Below are 16634 nucleotides of genomic sequence, written 5' to 3'. Positions count from 1 at the left end.
GAAGTCTGTGATACAGCCGCGGTGTTTAACCACAATAATTACGTCTGCTCGATAGTGAAAAGTGGATTAAAGAAAGTGATCTTGATGTATCTGTCTTTTTATCGTTTTAGTTAATTTTCCCCTGCGTGTGACTGTATGTCTGTCAAGATAATTTGCTGACTAAATGATAGAAGGATATATGTGTACAAAACAGTAAACGATATATGAAAAAAAAGAAAATTATCCATCATAAATATTGCACAATAAAATGGACCTTTAATACAAAAAAAAAGTATTAGGGTTGGAGTTCTTGTATAGATAATTAAAGGAATGAAATGGAAAATTAAATACTGTCATAAAAACAATAACATGTATACTTTAAATCGAACTTATCAATTAAAAACCTAATACTATTTCAATTTAAATAATCTGTTTGCACAGCGCCATGAGTATCGTTTTAGGCAGAATGTACACTTTATAAGAATTATACAATATTAATTCATGATTGATTTTTTCAAAAACATTATTCATCAATTTATTTTCATTAGGCCTATATTAATATGTAGATTACTAGAAACAAATCCCCTTTCAATTCTACTTCCTTCTAATCTTCGTTTCAATTTTTTTCCCTGTCCTTTCTTCTAATCTATATAGCCTTGCCTCTTTTTCTTCCACTTTTCCTTTACCCTCATTCTATTCCCTTCAACACTATCATAATTAAATTATCAACTTTTGTCACGATAAAATCAATACTTGCCACAATTTTTAACGATAGACTAAAGAAAGACTAAATCCTGGTATGAATAATCTCTATCAATGATTTGAATAGTGATAATCATGATAGTGGTAATGAAAACAATGAAAAAAAAATAATACGAAAAAGAAAGTAGGGCCTACACATACTGCACGAGTCGTACGTGTTCGATATTGTTAGTAAGCGGCTAATTAGAGACTACCAGAATCGATTATAATCGTTGACATCGTTCTCTGCGAAATCGATGCACTACTTACTACGTCGGAGAAATACCATGTTTTTTTGATATTGCGTTACTCACTATCATATGTAGTTTGTTAATTTACGGAGTTCTTTTTCTGTTCTTTTTTTTTTGCTATTACTAATATGTTCTGCTTATACATTGTACATAACTTTCTCTGTTCATTTGATGGATATAAAAAAATTGGAACTTGAACTTGAAGAGGAAACATTACAAAAGAAAGAATAATTTATCACAAATACCTTGTAATAACATGGAATGCACTATGTTTCCTTTGCGTATCATAGCTTTTGTCTCTTTTTTCTGATTTAAGGCAATGATTGCAGAGAAATCATCTTGTCATATTCCGATCATCTCTTCCGACTTGTTGAGTTTTTCGCATTACAATTCACCTTCTTGTCTTTACTGTCAAATCCTCTCAGAAGGAAGGGCAAGTGACCCTGTCGCATTATGATTCATTTTACAACCTCGGCAAGCTGTAATTGCGTTTTAAGCTTTTTTCCACGCTTTTTATCGTCAATTTGTGGTAGTGACATAATTGGCTATTAATTCACGTCAATTTGGGCATAGATTGGGATTGCAAATTGAGATACCTTACCTTGTTTACTCAAAGGGCTCTGTCAAAATTGTTGCGTCAGCCTTGCAATGAGAACACAGAAACACTTCTATTTCCTATTGCCAAACAACAGCTCGGCGTCGAACTGAAATCTGTGGACATCGATTGCATTGACTGTATCTATTGCGATAGTGGTACCCACCCAACGCCTTGAACAGCTATAGAGTAAAAGCTGTGATAGCGAAACTGACGTCATACGATCATCGTCAACACCTGCTGAGGAATCGGAGAAAAATCAAGGGTACTCGCGTGAGCATTTGTGAAGATCTTACAGACCTCAACCGAAAGCTCTTTCGATAAGCCTTTCTTGCCAGCCAAAAAAAAAAAAAAAAAACAAACAAAAATATGAAATAAAAAATATAAAAACAACATTCTCGCTGCGTGGTCTGTAGATGGAAGAATCCTGGTCTCTGTCAAAATACCTGGAGGAAAGACGTATCGAAGACAGATGCACAACAAGATCCATGTGGACAGATTGATTAAAGCTGAGCTGAGCATCAAACAGGCAAAATTCATTATGTTGTACACATTCATAAAATATGTCACCATACTATCTTTTTGGTGTTACAGTTGTTATAATATCTTTAAAATTCCATAGACATTACCCCTGGTATGAAATTTGGGCATTTTTCAAATTTTAGCTTCTTCTTTATTTATTTCACATATGAATATGCTTAGTAATTCTAGTGAAGTCTTTTAACTCTTTACTTGTATGTGTTACTTGAGACCAAAAAAATAATTTTGATCCGAATGACGGCAGCGGGTAATGCTAAACTTGCTGTGAAAACTTAAGCCAGCACACTCGAAATGGATACTATAAACACATCAGTGACTACTATCTCCAAATGGAATTTGATAACTTTATGAAAGATTTAGCTTTAGACATCCACTTTAAATCGATCTGTCATTTTAATTGTAGACGTATGAAGACAAAAGAAAATTATAATGTTGACATATCTTTTACCAACTTTTAGAAACCGCTTTACTCGATGCTGCATCAAAAACTTGGCTTAAGATGCAAGGATATATATCTGATGTATTATGGAAGAACATCCAACTGAAATGGCTTGGTCTCCAGTGCTTTAGTGCAAAAGTCTGCCCACAGCTGAAAAACCATGGATAAACCATGGTTTAGTGACACACTTCGAAAAATAAAACTAAAAAGTAGTAGTACTAGTATCATCGTGAGCACCTCAAGAAATATGACACCAAAAAACAACAATTAACATAATATATTTGATAAGAAATGAAGAGCTTGCAACCAAAACGGGGCTAAATCCACTGAAAAATGATTGATTTAGTGCCTGTTGGAAGCAAGCTCTTCAAATACATACGATGAAGCGTGGATAGTATATATCGCAGGATGTCTATTTGTTTATGTGGGAATTCAAAGAAAATGCGGTTACTTGTTAATAATGTTCCTTCATTAAAAATTAGACAGACCTATAACAAACCCTAATGTCCAGAGTCCTTTATCCGAGTCAAGCGATTTGCTTACCGAAACCAAACGGTCTCCTTAACCTGTGTACATTAAGACATACTTTTATAATAGGCCATGGGATGGTGGGGTCAACGTGCACCCCCTCTCACTTAACATTAATTGTTGTTTCCATGTAGCCCTTGGTCTTGAGAGTCAGAAAAGTGATGTTAACAAAAAAAAAAAAAAAAAAAAAAAGGTTGGGTCCCAAGACCCGCCCCGTGACGTTTTGTGACGTCACTTCCGGAACGACCTTTTCGCGAATACGGGGGAATAGCATTTGGGTATTATCCTAATAAAGTGATCCCCATGCCTTTATCTTTCATTGATAACCAAAGATTTTGATATTTCTAGATTCCTCAAAAGATGGGAAATATGATGCAAAGCAAAGTTTGGCAATAGAAGCTCTCAGCTTGTCGTCATCGACAACGAAATGGGCAACGATGTCGACAAAATTCAACAAAATTTTACAAAATTTGTGCAATGTTTCAAGTTTCACCCTTTAAGTTTGTATATTTTTGTGAAAACTTTGTTAAATGACTTGAAATTTGGTCTGGGTATTAAATGAATATCCCTTTTTATGAAACAAAAGATTTTGGCCTAATTGTATTCCGATCTTCTGTAGACATTCGAGTGCGCATGCGCGTTGTCTGGAAATTAGCCTCCGAAATGCCTTGTTTTTATGTCCAGTATCAACAATGAGTTACAACGAATCTTTTTATCATGTAAATTCAAAACTCTAATCAATTTTTGCAATCAGCAATCACCTGATTGAATAAAATTTGCCTTAAAATGAGAAATCAAAGATGACTATGGTTCTTTTTGATAATGACGCTGGTCACGACATCGAAGATGAAGACGACGTCAAAGACTAGAAAAACGACATAGCAGGGATTCGTTTACAAATCTCATTTTCAATTGATTGATTTTAGCGATAAATTTACAGTAAAAGAAATCAAGATAATGAATTTTTCAATGCTACTGGCATTTTGTTTCTTTGCAAAAAACTCAAATCCTGCTTAAAGGGGAAATCCAGTCTAAAAATAAGTTAGACTGATGAAAAAAGAGTAAAATCTTACGAGTTCAATGGTAAGAATTTGACTGTAATCTGATGTAAAATAATGAAGTTACTATTTTTTGCTAATTTCTGCAAAACATTTTTTTTTTGTACAGTGGATAAGAATATGCAAATGAGTAATCTGACCATGTCATAACCTCACAATTTCCCATCGATCGTGTACAAAAGATAAAGAAAATCCAATGTTTCAGTTATTGAAGTCTGACAAATGATGTTATTCCCAGAGACTCCAACCCAAAGCACCTTCTGATCTGGGGATTCTCCCGCCTGAACCCCTAGCAAACGGGAGACTCCAACTTGATGTGTGCGAGGCGCGAAGTTCCTAGGGTTCTAGATGCTCTCTTGTGCTATCTGAGGCTTATTTTTTCAACATACGATAGAAATAAGTGAGAAATCCCTTCCAACGGGAGACAAAGAGCCAGGGCGGGAGAAATTAAATTTCAAACGGGAGAACGGGAGATTTTGCAAAAATGGGTTTTCGGCGGGAGATCTCCCGTCGAAAACGGGAGAGTTGGAGTCTCTGTATTCCTGGTTGCATAACTTGGTAATAGGGATGTTAGATATATCATGACTTGAGCCTCGAGCATAATTGCGTTTGAATGAAAAACTGGAAAGGTCAAAATTTTATGTACAAACTATATGGCAAGATGTGAGGGGATGACATGCTCACTTTGTCATAAATTTGCATATTCATATCGACCGTTCAAGATCTATCCTCAAAAAATAGCGAAACTTCAAAATGTCATATAACTTCCATATTTTTCGTGCGATTTCGATCACAATTTTACCATTGAACTCGTAATATTTTACTTTTTCTTATCGGACTACCTTACCTTTTTATTTGGACTGGATTTCCCCTTTAGGCAAAGGCTTATAACAAGTTTCATAATTAAAACACTTATCTCAACTACGCTGCACGCACTGGCACATTTCTAAATACTGTATCAGGCATGGATGATATTTTGACATGATTTTTCCTCTATTTTCTTCAGAAATTGCATCCACATTGAACTTGTCACCGAAATGACACTATACAATATGATGCATAATAGAGACAATGGACTTTTAGAGGCCTAAATTACTTTAATGTTTGTTTGTTTGTTTTAATTTGGGAATGCTAACTTGTGGGTTCTTGGCGGTTCTGTGGCATAGTGGGTAAAACTTTCGACTCCCGATCGGAGGACCCGAGTTCGAGTCACGATTCAATCACGGTGTTCAATTTCTCGATGGTGACGATTATATTAACATCATTTTCATTTTATTTCGAAAAGTTAGGAATATGGACTTGTAGGTCATCGACAATGAAGTTGGCATACATGAGGTTGACAAACTTAAAAGTCTGTATTATTTTTTACCAGGATCTGGTAACTCTTAAAAAATACCCTAAAGAACAATGTGTCTACATCCGCCTATAATCGCAGTTTTACTGTTTCCAATAATTACAAGTTTCAAGTCAATAGGTGAAAGGATGCATTTCCTTTGGGCAGCATTTACAATGCTCATGTACACATTTGCAAATATCCAATCATTTCAAATTTGAAGTCAATAGGTGAGAGGGTGCATTTCCCTTAGGTAATGCATCCTCTCACCTCCAAACAACCACGAACATAGTCATCCCCATGTTTCCAATTTTTATATTGTCGAAAAGAAACATTCCCATATTGTGTAACTCTTAACTACATCATAGCAAGTTTCACTCTGCCTCAAAGTCCACAGCAACATTCATCTTGTGCACCTATAACATACATTCATTTGAAGCCAATACCTCAATTTAAATTCAATTTGTTCACTTTTATAATTGCATGATTCTGGCATACAACTCGTCAATTGCCCTGCAGAAGGGCCTTACCTGATGCGTTATACACGCAAGAGAGTACTTCTTTACATAATCACATTTTTGATGTTCGAATGTCTCTGTAAAATGTAGTTCTTAATTTTTTGGGCTAGAAATTTATATCCATTTAGTCAATATTGTTGAACACTGTTCTTCAGAATTTGAATTAACAATCTTTGATAGTTTTTACGCTATACACTCACTTTTATGCTAAGACCTTTCTGCCAGGAATATTTACCTAGGCTAAGGCCCTTCTGCAGGGCAACCGACGAACTGTGCACGTCTCATGTAAAGTGCTCTTTCAGAGCATACATGCTTTTCTTAGACAACATAAAAAAAATGACAGCATCTATGACCACCAAAGACAGGAGATATCTCATTGGCATTTGATTATCCACAACTCATTTCCACAAGAGATATATTATTACCTTTCACGTTCTAGCAATATCAGGATGGAACTTCACTAATGCAATTAAATTGTCTGTACCTTTGGCCCAATAATCATACTATTGAAATTTCATAGTCATTAAAAAACTCAAATCAAAATTATTGTGCCATAATTGAGCAAGAACCAAGAACCAAGACGCAAACTAATGCGGTGTACTCAAAGCACTTTGCCGGAAACTTGAAAGCATATCTTGTTATCAGTCCACCAATCTACTCTCTGCTATACCAATACCCAACCCTAGTTCCGACATCTCTTGGTCCGTATGGTACTGCGCGCCTATGTGAAAACCCTGTAGAAATAATTCGTCGACATCGACGACCAGGGGGAACTATTTGACGTGACCTTTGTACCCCAGTGTCGCAACTCTACCTATCAACCCGCTCTGGGCCTACTTATATGGGGATTCCCAGGTGTACGCCTACTTATGCTTTCAGCAAGTTTGGCCAAGATCGGACCAAGGAGTAGCGCAAAACAGTTATTTGACCTCCGTGGACCCATAGAGGATTTCTGGCACTCCACGGGTACATTGACTAGTCCTTCTAACGTATCTAACGCTGCTTGTCAATCACACCCTTTTGTCTTCTACTTGAACCCCTCCCCTCCCCTTAGTTCTTAGTTCCCCTTAGTGACTTAGTTATTATGTAATAATGATCTGATCAACTATACTGACGATAAAGGTATCCCTTTCCTTCCTTCCGGGGCGAGAAAAAAAAACCACAACAACACACACACACACAATGACACACACGCACCCAGACACTCGCACCCTTACATACACTAACACACTCAGGTAATACAAAATGTATTCTCTCATTAATTCCTGTTTTCATATTCACATTGGCTTTTTCTTTTCATAGCTCAGCATTATCATGAAACATGTCTTGTCACGCAGAACTCCTGTATGAACAGTTTTTTACATCGCCTCACAACTTGACGTTTATATACAGTTGTTGAAATAACATAAATACTGATCAAAGTACAGGTATATATTTCGGAAATATCAAACTAGGGGTATAATCGCAAGGAATTTAGTTTGGTAAGATCATAAAACCGTTTGTAATTGTTTCTAACATTTCGAAAAAGTAACAATTCTCCGATCATCATTGCTCATCGACCACAAGATTAAGATGTATGCAACGCTTCAACATGAGGTACAGATGTTCATTTTGTGTCTCATGTCATTCAGCGTAATGACGCCGCTCACACACATTTCAGAGTCCATACGCTTGCGTACGGACAAGTGCAAGGATACCCACTGAATAATGTGGCTGAGATCCGAATGGTTGCTCATTTTCTTTTGTAATTATACACAAGAGAAAAGCACAAGAAATACCAAAGCAGAACAGCTGGTTAGCATTTTTCTGAACCTTGAACAGTATTTTACAGAATATAAAATTACCAAACTAAAGATAGTGCAAGGAATGAACTTCAATTCATATTTATCAGAATGGTTAAAAACGAATCCAAAAAACAACAACAAAACACACACCACTGTTTTAAATACATTTTGTACACTGTAACACATTTTTGTATAAAATGTATTGAAAAAAAAAAAGTAATTTACGCTTTTACATGCACAAATGTGAAGACATTGACGTTACAGGCAGTGAAAATGTAGGAAAGATATTAAATGCGTCATAATGAAACCGAAACATAGTGCAGAGAAATACACATCAAAATAGACAGTCGAATATGTTTACATATTCCCATGTCTGGAACATGTTCTTTGAGGAGAGACTTAAAATGAAATTGTTTGCGATTTGTAAACGAAAAAAAAAAGAAAAAAGGTTTCTTGTACTCTTCCCTTTTTGTTTGATTTTTTTTTGTCATCTGTGGCGTAGGTTTACGTGTTGAATTACCCTGTTTTGTCTGGGTCTGTTGTTGCTTATTGAGCTTCGAAGTTGATGATTCTTATAATTTGCCACGTTCGCACACCTGGCTTTCAAGCTTGCATATTTTGCTTAAATGCCCCCCAAAAGTCCCCCAAATCGATTGATAAATCGCAAAATGACATAGTACAATTACATCTTCATTTGAGATTCCATTCCTGAAACATGCATCATGGTTACCTTATTGAATGACAGGTGTTGTTTTTTTCAAGTTAATTTTAAAATTTTCTGTCGCAATAGTGTTTTCAAAAGCTGTGTCTCCTATGCCTGGACAATGTGTCATTTCCCAGAAGAAGAAGAAAAAAAAAATCAGGTCAAAATTTTGTAGTAAAGCTTGCATCACTGCAAAGCTAAAAGGGTTCAAAACACAGGTGCAAGATTAATTTGTAATCTCCCAAGATTTGTTCATGTTACACTACTTTTAAGGGAATTGCACTGGCTGCCATTCCGCCAAAGAATTGATTTCAAGATATTGATGCTGGTTTATAAAGCTCTGAATGCTCAGGCCCCTAGTTATATTAGTGAACTATTGAACTTTAAATCTCAAATTCACGGTCACAATCTCCGCAGTACAAATGATAGATTGATATTGCAGATACCCCAAATCAAAACGAAATTTACCTTAGGTGACCGATTATTTCCTTGTGCAGCCCTTAGATTGTGGAATAGATTACCATTGGACTTTTGGAAATGTCAGACTTTAGACAGTTTTAATAAATGATTATAACATAATATAATGTAATCATCATATAACATAATATAATATAATGATTTAGTCCAGATACACGGTGAAACAATGGCTTCAATTTCGTCTCTTAACCCTAACCGGGCTATCTAGGTAGATGATAAAGCCGCCTCCCCCCTCCCCCCCCCCCTCCCCCGAACTCGGCCACTGATAGCCCGATTGCGACGAAAATCGGCCTCCACGTTGCCTGTGACGTAATCTAAAATAGTGTAAAGTTGATTTTTCAAGAAATTGTCATTTAGGCTAAATCATGCTACTTTATGCTAATTTCTACATGATGATTGCGCGAAATCAGACTATTTGCTATGAATAACTAAATGTGACCATGCACCACAAAACAAACAAAAAAGTCGCACCCCTTGATTTTAAGTGAAGACTCAAAACAGGTGAAATGGTTCAATCACGTCAATCTTGAGTCTTTCATATTTTCTGAAAGAGCTATCCTTCTACTATATCATTTTTCAGTTTGGTATCTTAAGATGATTGGGAAAGTGGGTTTTTTTTTAGCAGTTTTCTACTACCTTATTATTGGAAAAAGAAAAATGATTAGGTATGTCGTAGAGGGCGCTTTTCATGTCTCGAAATCCTTTGCACACTCTGCACTTTCAAGTATAATATCTTTTGAAAGGATGATGCTACTGCTTTGAAAGTTAGCATTAATCATGGGCAGAATGTGCTAATACAACATGCTTGATATTAACTTAATCTGATAATCTCCCTTTTGTTGTTGCTCCGGTGGTTTTCATCCTGTGTTTTGTCCCTTTCATGGCACAGCTAGCACGGCTTGGTAAAGATTAAAGGCCGTGTCACACCAGCCTTGCGTGCGACTTGCAAAGAACAATTTTGACTACCCGGAGGTCCCCGTAGATATCCGCACATGACAGTACCTAGCATGTATCTCAAAAGTTGTCGCCCGGAGGTGCGCACGCATATATATATATATATATATATATATATATATATTTTTTTTTTTTTTTTTTACCCGCAACCGTGTTTAGGCCCTGTCACACCTTTCCGGGCAAGTTACTCGGGGCTTGTTACGTGTAGGGATTTTCTAGCATACCGGTTATTCCTGAGGGCGGAAAAGGATTTGTGCGAGTCAGCGCATGTGTCTTACTTGCTGGACGCATTATACTTGCGAGTATACTGTGTGACCTTTGTACCAGTCGCGTGGGGGCTGACAACTTAGTGAAGGAATTCCTCTAATGGAATGGCTGAAATCTCACAGAATTTCATTATCTTGGCTCCATACGGGACTGCGAAGTACCTGCGTGGGAATTGCCTGGGAAGTAATGCCGCTAAGGGTCTCCTACTGGCGTTCTGCGTGGACCTCTACGAGCATTCCCGCGACTCACCCGGAAAAAGTTTTGGTCATGCTCAAAACTTGGTTGCGGTTAAATCGGACTTGCGTGAGCACCTCCGGGCAACTACGCGCTAGATACTGTCAGGTGCGGACCAACTGCGGAGAGCTCCTTGGAGTAAATTTGTTTCCCCGCAAGTCAAGCCGCAGAAGTTCCCCCGTACGGTATGACAAGGCATGAATGAAAATTGCAAACATTCTTGTTCGCCCGCTGAAAATCTTCTACGTGCTGGAAACTACCTCCTCGCCACAAGACCGCGTTATGGTGTGACACGGCCTTTAGCGCTAGGATAGACCGTGTACTTCAGAGCCTCTTTTCTCAGTTCACACTTTTCTAGAATGTGTGCTTTCTATCCAGTATTTAGGTAGGTTAGGGGAGTCCATTTGAATTGAGTTATACATCATTTTGAAAGCTTAGACCAAAAATCCTTGACTGGCGACTCTGTGTTGGTTTTGTAGTGCAGGGTCACAAATAGAGCTCAAAACAGGCAAATTTTTGAGTAAATATTATTTCTAATGTCCTTAGTAAACGTATGAGAAAAAATTGTGCCTGCAGAAATCAATTCTTATGTTTTTTATTTCTTATGTATTTCTGTGTGTGTGTGTGTGTGTGTGTGTTTGTGTTTGTGTGTGTGTTTTAATGAAATTTGTCCGCAACATTGTTCCAAGAATGAGAATATGTTATTGACTGATTTTAATCAATGAAACCCCAAAATAATCGTGCTTTTATGAAATTTGATTTATACAAAAATTTGCCGGGGGCCCGTTTCATAAAACTTGTAATTAGTGACAAGTTGTCATAGATGTGACAAGCTACTGAAATCGTTGCTTCTGATTGGCTGAGAGATTGGCTGAAATTTGTCATACAAATGTGGCAGTTGTCACTGATAACAAGTTTTATGAAGCGGACCCTGGTTAGGGTAAATAGTCACTTTTTTATAAGAGTGTCCAGTACGAATTAATTGGAAATACATTATCTTATTCAAAATAGTTTGTGATCATGGCACCGGGAGAAAACGTCACAACTCTGGATACTTGCCCAACAGATCAGTGAGATATTTTAGAGAATCGTTTCTTTCGGAGAAAAATGAATATATCACATACACAAGTCCATACGTCTTTTTTTTTTTTTATTCTGGTGGCTCGTTCGGGCCACTAGAGTCTTTGCAATTGAAGGATATATATATTTTTTTTTTGGGGGGGGGGAGGGGAAAAGAAAAAAATCAAAGAAATAAAGAGGTTAAATATAGAAGAAATATTACATTTACATTTTGCAATATATCAATTGAGACACCAACGGATAAACTTCTTGGAAATTTGGTTGGAAGACATCAATTTTAAGTAGTCCTGGCCGTGCCACTTGTCCGAGGCTAATGTTGATCCTTTATGTGATATATATATATATATATATATATATATATATATGTGACTCTGCACCTCAAAACAAACAAAAAGTCGCCAGACATGAATTTTTAGGTAAGACCATATTCTGAAAGAGTAGACTTTAAGCTTTAAAATGATGTATAACTCAAATCAAATGGACTCTCCTAACCTATCTAAATATTGGAAAGAAAGCACAAACTCAGGAAAAGTGTGAACTGAGAAAAGAGGCTCTGAAGTACAGTGTCTATTCAAGCGCTTAATCTTTACCAAACCGTGCTGGCTGTGCGATGAATGGGACAAAAAACAGGAAGTACACCACCAGAGTAACAACAATGAAGGGATTATCAGATTATCAGATGCCTCATTAACACATTCTGTCCATAATTAATGCCAACTTTCAAAGCAGTAGCACTATCCTTTCAAAAGTTATTAGAGTTGAAAGTGAAGAGTATGGACAAGGTTTTTTTTCAGAAATGAGAAAGGGATTCTAAAGACACACCTAATCACACTATTCTACCAAAAATGTTCGAGATAAACTGAAACCAAATTTTAGCATAGTGTAAGAGAAGACCCGCTCTTTCAGAAAATATGAAAAAGTCAAGTTCGGCTAGGTTGACCCATTTCGCTTATTTTCAGTCCTCACGCAAAATCAGTGTGTGCGACTTTATGTTCGTTTTGAGGTGCACGGTCACATATATATATATATATATATATATATATATACCTGTGTATATATATATATATATATATATATATATATATATATGTAACCCTGCATCACAAAACCAACATAAAGTCGCCTGACATGAATTTTTAGTTAAGGACAGATTAAAGAGCTTTAAAATGATGTACAGCTCAATTCAAATGGACTCCTCTAACGTATCTAAATATTGTAAAGAAAGCACACACTCTGAAATAGTGTGAACAGAGAAAAGAGGCTCTGGAGTACAGGGTCTGTTTATGCTCTTAATCTTTTCCAAGCCGTGCTAACTGTGTTAGCTGTGCAGCAATGAAAAAGACAAAGCACAGGATGCAAACCACATGAGCAACAACAATGACTGGTTTATTAGATTAGGCTGAAATTGACCATGTTTCATTACCACATTCTTTTCATGGTAATTTCAATTTCAATTTCAATTTCAATTTATGTTCGTATTTCTCGGTGGAAAATACATGATATATAACAAAATATAATTACACAAAATGTCCACCTTGGATACATAAAGAAATAGGAAAACAAACATAATATAGCGGTCGATGTGTCATTTTCAATCAAAGTAAAGGATGCAGAGAGAAATACGATGGAACCTACTAAAAAGCAAAGCTTGTTGAGTGTAGGTCCAAACAAAAGCCTAGTGTGGGGAACAGGATGAGGAGCACGGGTACAATTAAAGACTAAAAGTAAGGATAAACAAAAGAGAATGACTATTAATACTCGGGGGTACAGAAGATTCTTCTCACATATAATTTATGTGTGTGATAAAATGAGAGCAAGTAACCACATGTTGCACACTATAGCAGTAAACTTTCAAAGTAGTAGCATTGTCCTTTCAAAAGTTATTAGACTTGAAAGTGAAGAGTATACAAAGGATTTCAAGAAATGAAAAAGCGACTCTAAGACATCATTCTATTCTCCCCTTAAAAAGTGTTTGAAAAAATATGCTGAAAACACACTCTCCCATTCATGTTATGATTCCAAAATAAAAAATAATGTAGATGATGGATATAGCTCTATCAGAAACTATGAAAAACCAAGAATGACTCAGTTGACCCACTTCACCTATTTTGAGTCCTCACGTAAAATCAAGGGGTGCGACTTTTTGTTCGTTTTGTGATGCATGGACACATATATAATATAAACATAAACATAAATATAGACCTATACAAAAAAGAAACTCATGATTATTTTTCGAACAGAACTATTTGATGCGTTTGTTTCATGAAATATCGCTTTGAAGAAGGATAAAACTAGAAGAACTATTGATCCTTTTTTTGACGGTGAGTGATGGTGTCATTACAGATCTGCAGGGCGGACCAGATAAACTGTAGATATTCCACGTCTTTTCTGATATCTTCTTCATTATTTGCGGGAGTGTAGTTCTCAAAAAGCCAGATTGTATTTGTTCCTTTGATCCTGAATATCTTTTCGCGAACAGCCTGCGGATTCTCATGTTCCCCCTTGTGAGTTATAGCAATTAGTGGCTTTGTACCTGAATGATTGAGAACAACAGAGAGAAGAATACAGGAAAATGTACTGAACTAAAACATAAAAACCTTGAATACTCCCAACACAAACACACAAACACACAAACGCACACACACACACACACACACACACACACACATATATTTATATATCTATATATATATATATATATATATATATATATATAGATATATATATATATATATATACACACATATATATCTGACAAAACGACACAGGCTAGAGTCCAAAGCTTACCTCGCACCACCTCGTAAAACCTGTATGTACATCACGGTTCCCTTACATAGCATAATGGAGGTCGTCATGCACAATGATGATTAGTTCGGCCACACCAATACAGAGGGGCTGGGTCGTTTGCCTATTCCCAACGCCGTTAGGCCTATGCTGAATCTAAACATTGTCAATTTCCGTCTACACTTAATTACACACGATAGCTCCATATGTCTCTCATAGTGTTTATATACCAATCGTATTTACTACGCATTTTAAATAAACTCTGCTAGCATGTTAACTACCTGCAAATTAAAAAAAAAAGAAATTGAATTTCTTTTTCTTCCATCCCAATATTAACATGAAAGCAATCATTAAATCACCATATGGTTCAATGTTCAACAACAGGTAATGGAGAAAACTAAACCACAGTAAGCATAATCAAGCTCTTAAGTATTGTTAATCTGCCCAAGAGGATCTTCAATGACTGTCACAGTACCAATTAATTGCTTGCCCATTCGGACGAGTACAATACAGATAGGACGATCAACAATTAAAAAATACTCAAGATATGTTTTTTTTTTCTGCTCACATTACCGACTAACATGAACACAACAACAACAACAGCAGCAACAACACATAAAAGGAAAATTTAATATGCGTACCGAGACAATATTTCACCATTATGCAAAACAGTGTGATGAACCATTTCGCTTTCCACGTGACACTTGATCTGAAAGTAAAACGAAATATCCTAGAAATAATTTTTGACATTTTACAAAATACTCATTGCATACAACATCCTCTTAACTTCAAGTCTGTTTTAGCATGGAATGACAATCCCGAATCTCTCGGTGGAGTCCTGATGAATTCTTAATTCATCAGAAACAATATCGTCATATTGATATCGCACTGAGAATAACAATTGATTATGTTATTCAAATTTCAAATATTGTATATTTTATATAATTGTACTTTAGTCAAATAGATAATACAGTGTGCATATATGCACTAAATAAAGGCAGTCCTCACCAAGTCGCAAAACTACATTTCTAACTTTTTGAATCAAACTTAATGAGATGAGAAATCAGACGTATGAAAATGTACATGTGAAATGCCTACATAGAAGCATGTAATATCAGTTGTGCCAAGCACGAATTGGTGACATTCGGTCGAATATCAGATTATTTGCTTTTATTTCTACATGCCTTTTTTATCTGGTACTCTACTTGGACCTGATTTGTAACATAATGATTCTTATTAGCATGAAAAAGGAATGTTCAATTGAATGCCAATAGAAGTAAATGTACGATATCTATGACTGCGTTGCCCGGTAAACTAATTTCATGAGATTAACTATAACGATTGTTATAATAACGGCAATGTTACTTTTACAGCGGCCAAGAGTTAAAAATAGAAGATAGTTTAAAATAGTGACTAAACACACCATTCGAAGATGGCCTCTAATTTATCATGCAAAAATTCGAAGTCCACACCAACAAGACTACCCCCATCCTCCTTTCTTGATACGCTTCATCTTGACGGACAAGCAATCTGCTCCAAAATGTCGACCATAGATTTAAGTCAGTGGCCGTCTGTACAGCTTCTCAGTTGCTTGTACTGTGGTTCCGCTTGTTTAATAACCGAGAAAAAAATACAAACATTCCTATGTTTGAATACCATAATATGTTGACGACACAATCTCTCTTCGTATAATAAACACATCACAATGCAAATCCGAGCAGTCTAAAAACATGTGAACTCTGTATCCTGACTTTCTCATTTCAGTGAATACAGAGCACACAAAAGAGAGAATGTTCCGATCTCTTTGTCTGTATTTATCTTCTCACTGCTTTGTATCTCATGTCTTTCTTACTTCATTGGAGATGACACAGCAGTGAGAGACTACAAATCTCCCCGACCTGTTCGTACTTACGATGAATTTACTATGCTTACCACAGACACAATATTTCACATCTCTCACCTATAATGATAAACAAACACAGCGCAATGACATTCTTCGCAGGTTCTTTTAACAGGTTTCTTCCCATTTAGGCGAAATAGACCATCTGGGAAACAGAACATAGAAGAAAAAGGAGGATATCACTTCACAAAAAAAAAAAAAAAAATTACCGTCACAATAACAATCTTTGTAACTATTGAAAACACTTACAGGTGTATTTATTTCCGATAATGACTATCAGAATTTTTAAAACCTAAGCTGACACTTCCGAAGACTATGCACATTACGTTGGTGCTCAGAATTCTCGGAGTTATTATGTTTATAATTGAGAACATTTATGAAAATGAAAAAAAAAATCAATGCCTTTTTGCTTGGACGAAATAAAAGAGCATTTTTCATTTTTTTTTTTTTAAACAGGACCTGTGCCAGG

The 16634-nt window shown here is 36.2% G+C and overlaps 1 long non-coding RNA gene across 1 annotated transcript; it reads right to left on the bottom strand.

The window, feature by feature from the left end:
* Positions 1-13812: 13812 nt before the first annotated feature.
* On the bottom strand, positions 13813-16274 carry LOC139713207 (uncharacterized). The gene is made up of 3 exons (XR_011709625.1): positions 16226-16274; positions 14907-14974; positions 13813-14014 (listed from the first exon to the last, which is right to left on the bottom strand). It is a non-coding gene; the product is annotated as an uncharacterized lncRNA (long non-coding RNA).
* Positions 16275-16634: the final 360 nt, after the last annotated feature.

The sequence above is a fragment of the Diadema antillarum genome, unplaced genomic scaffold (genome assembly GCF_040938485.1).
Source record: "Diadema antillarum isolate AM-2024a unplaced genomic scaffold, OU_Dant_1.0 seq00001925_RagTag, whole genome shotgun sequence".
Taxonomy (NCBI): Eukaryota; Metazoa; Echinodermata; class Echinoidea; order Diadematoida; family Diadematidae; genus Diadema; species Diadema antillarum.
The sequence above is the reverse complement of the archived record's forward strand: the minus strand, read 5'-3'. Positions and strand labels throughout refer to the sequence as shown.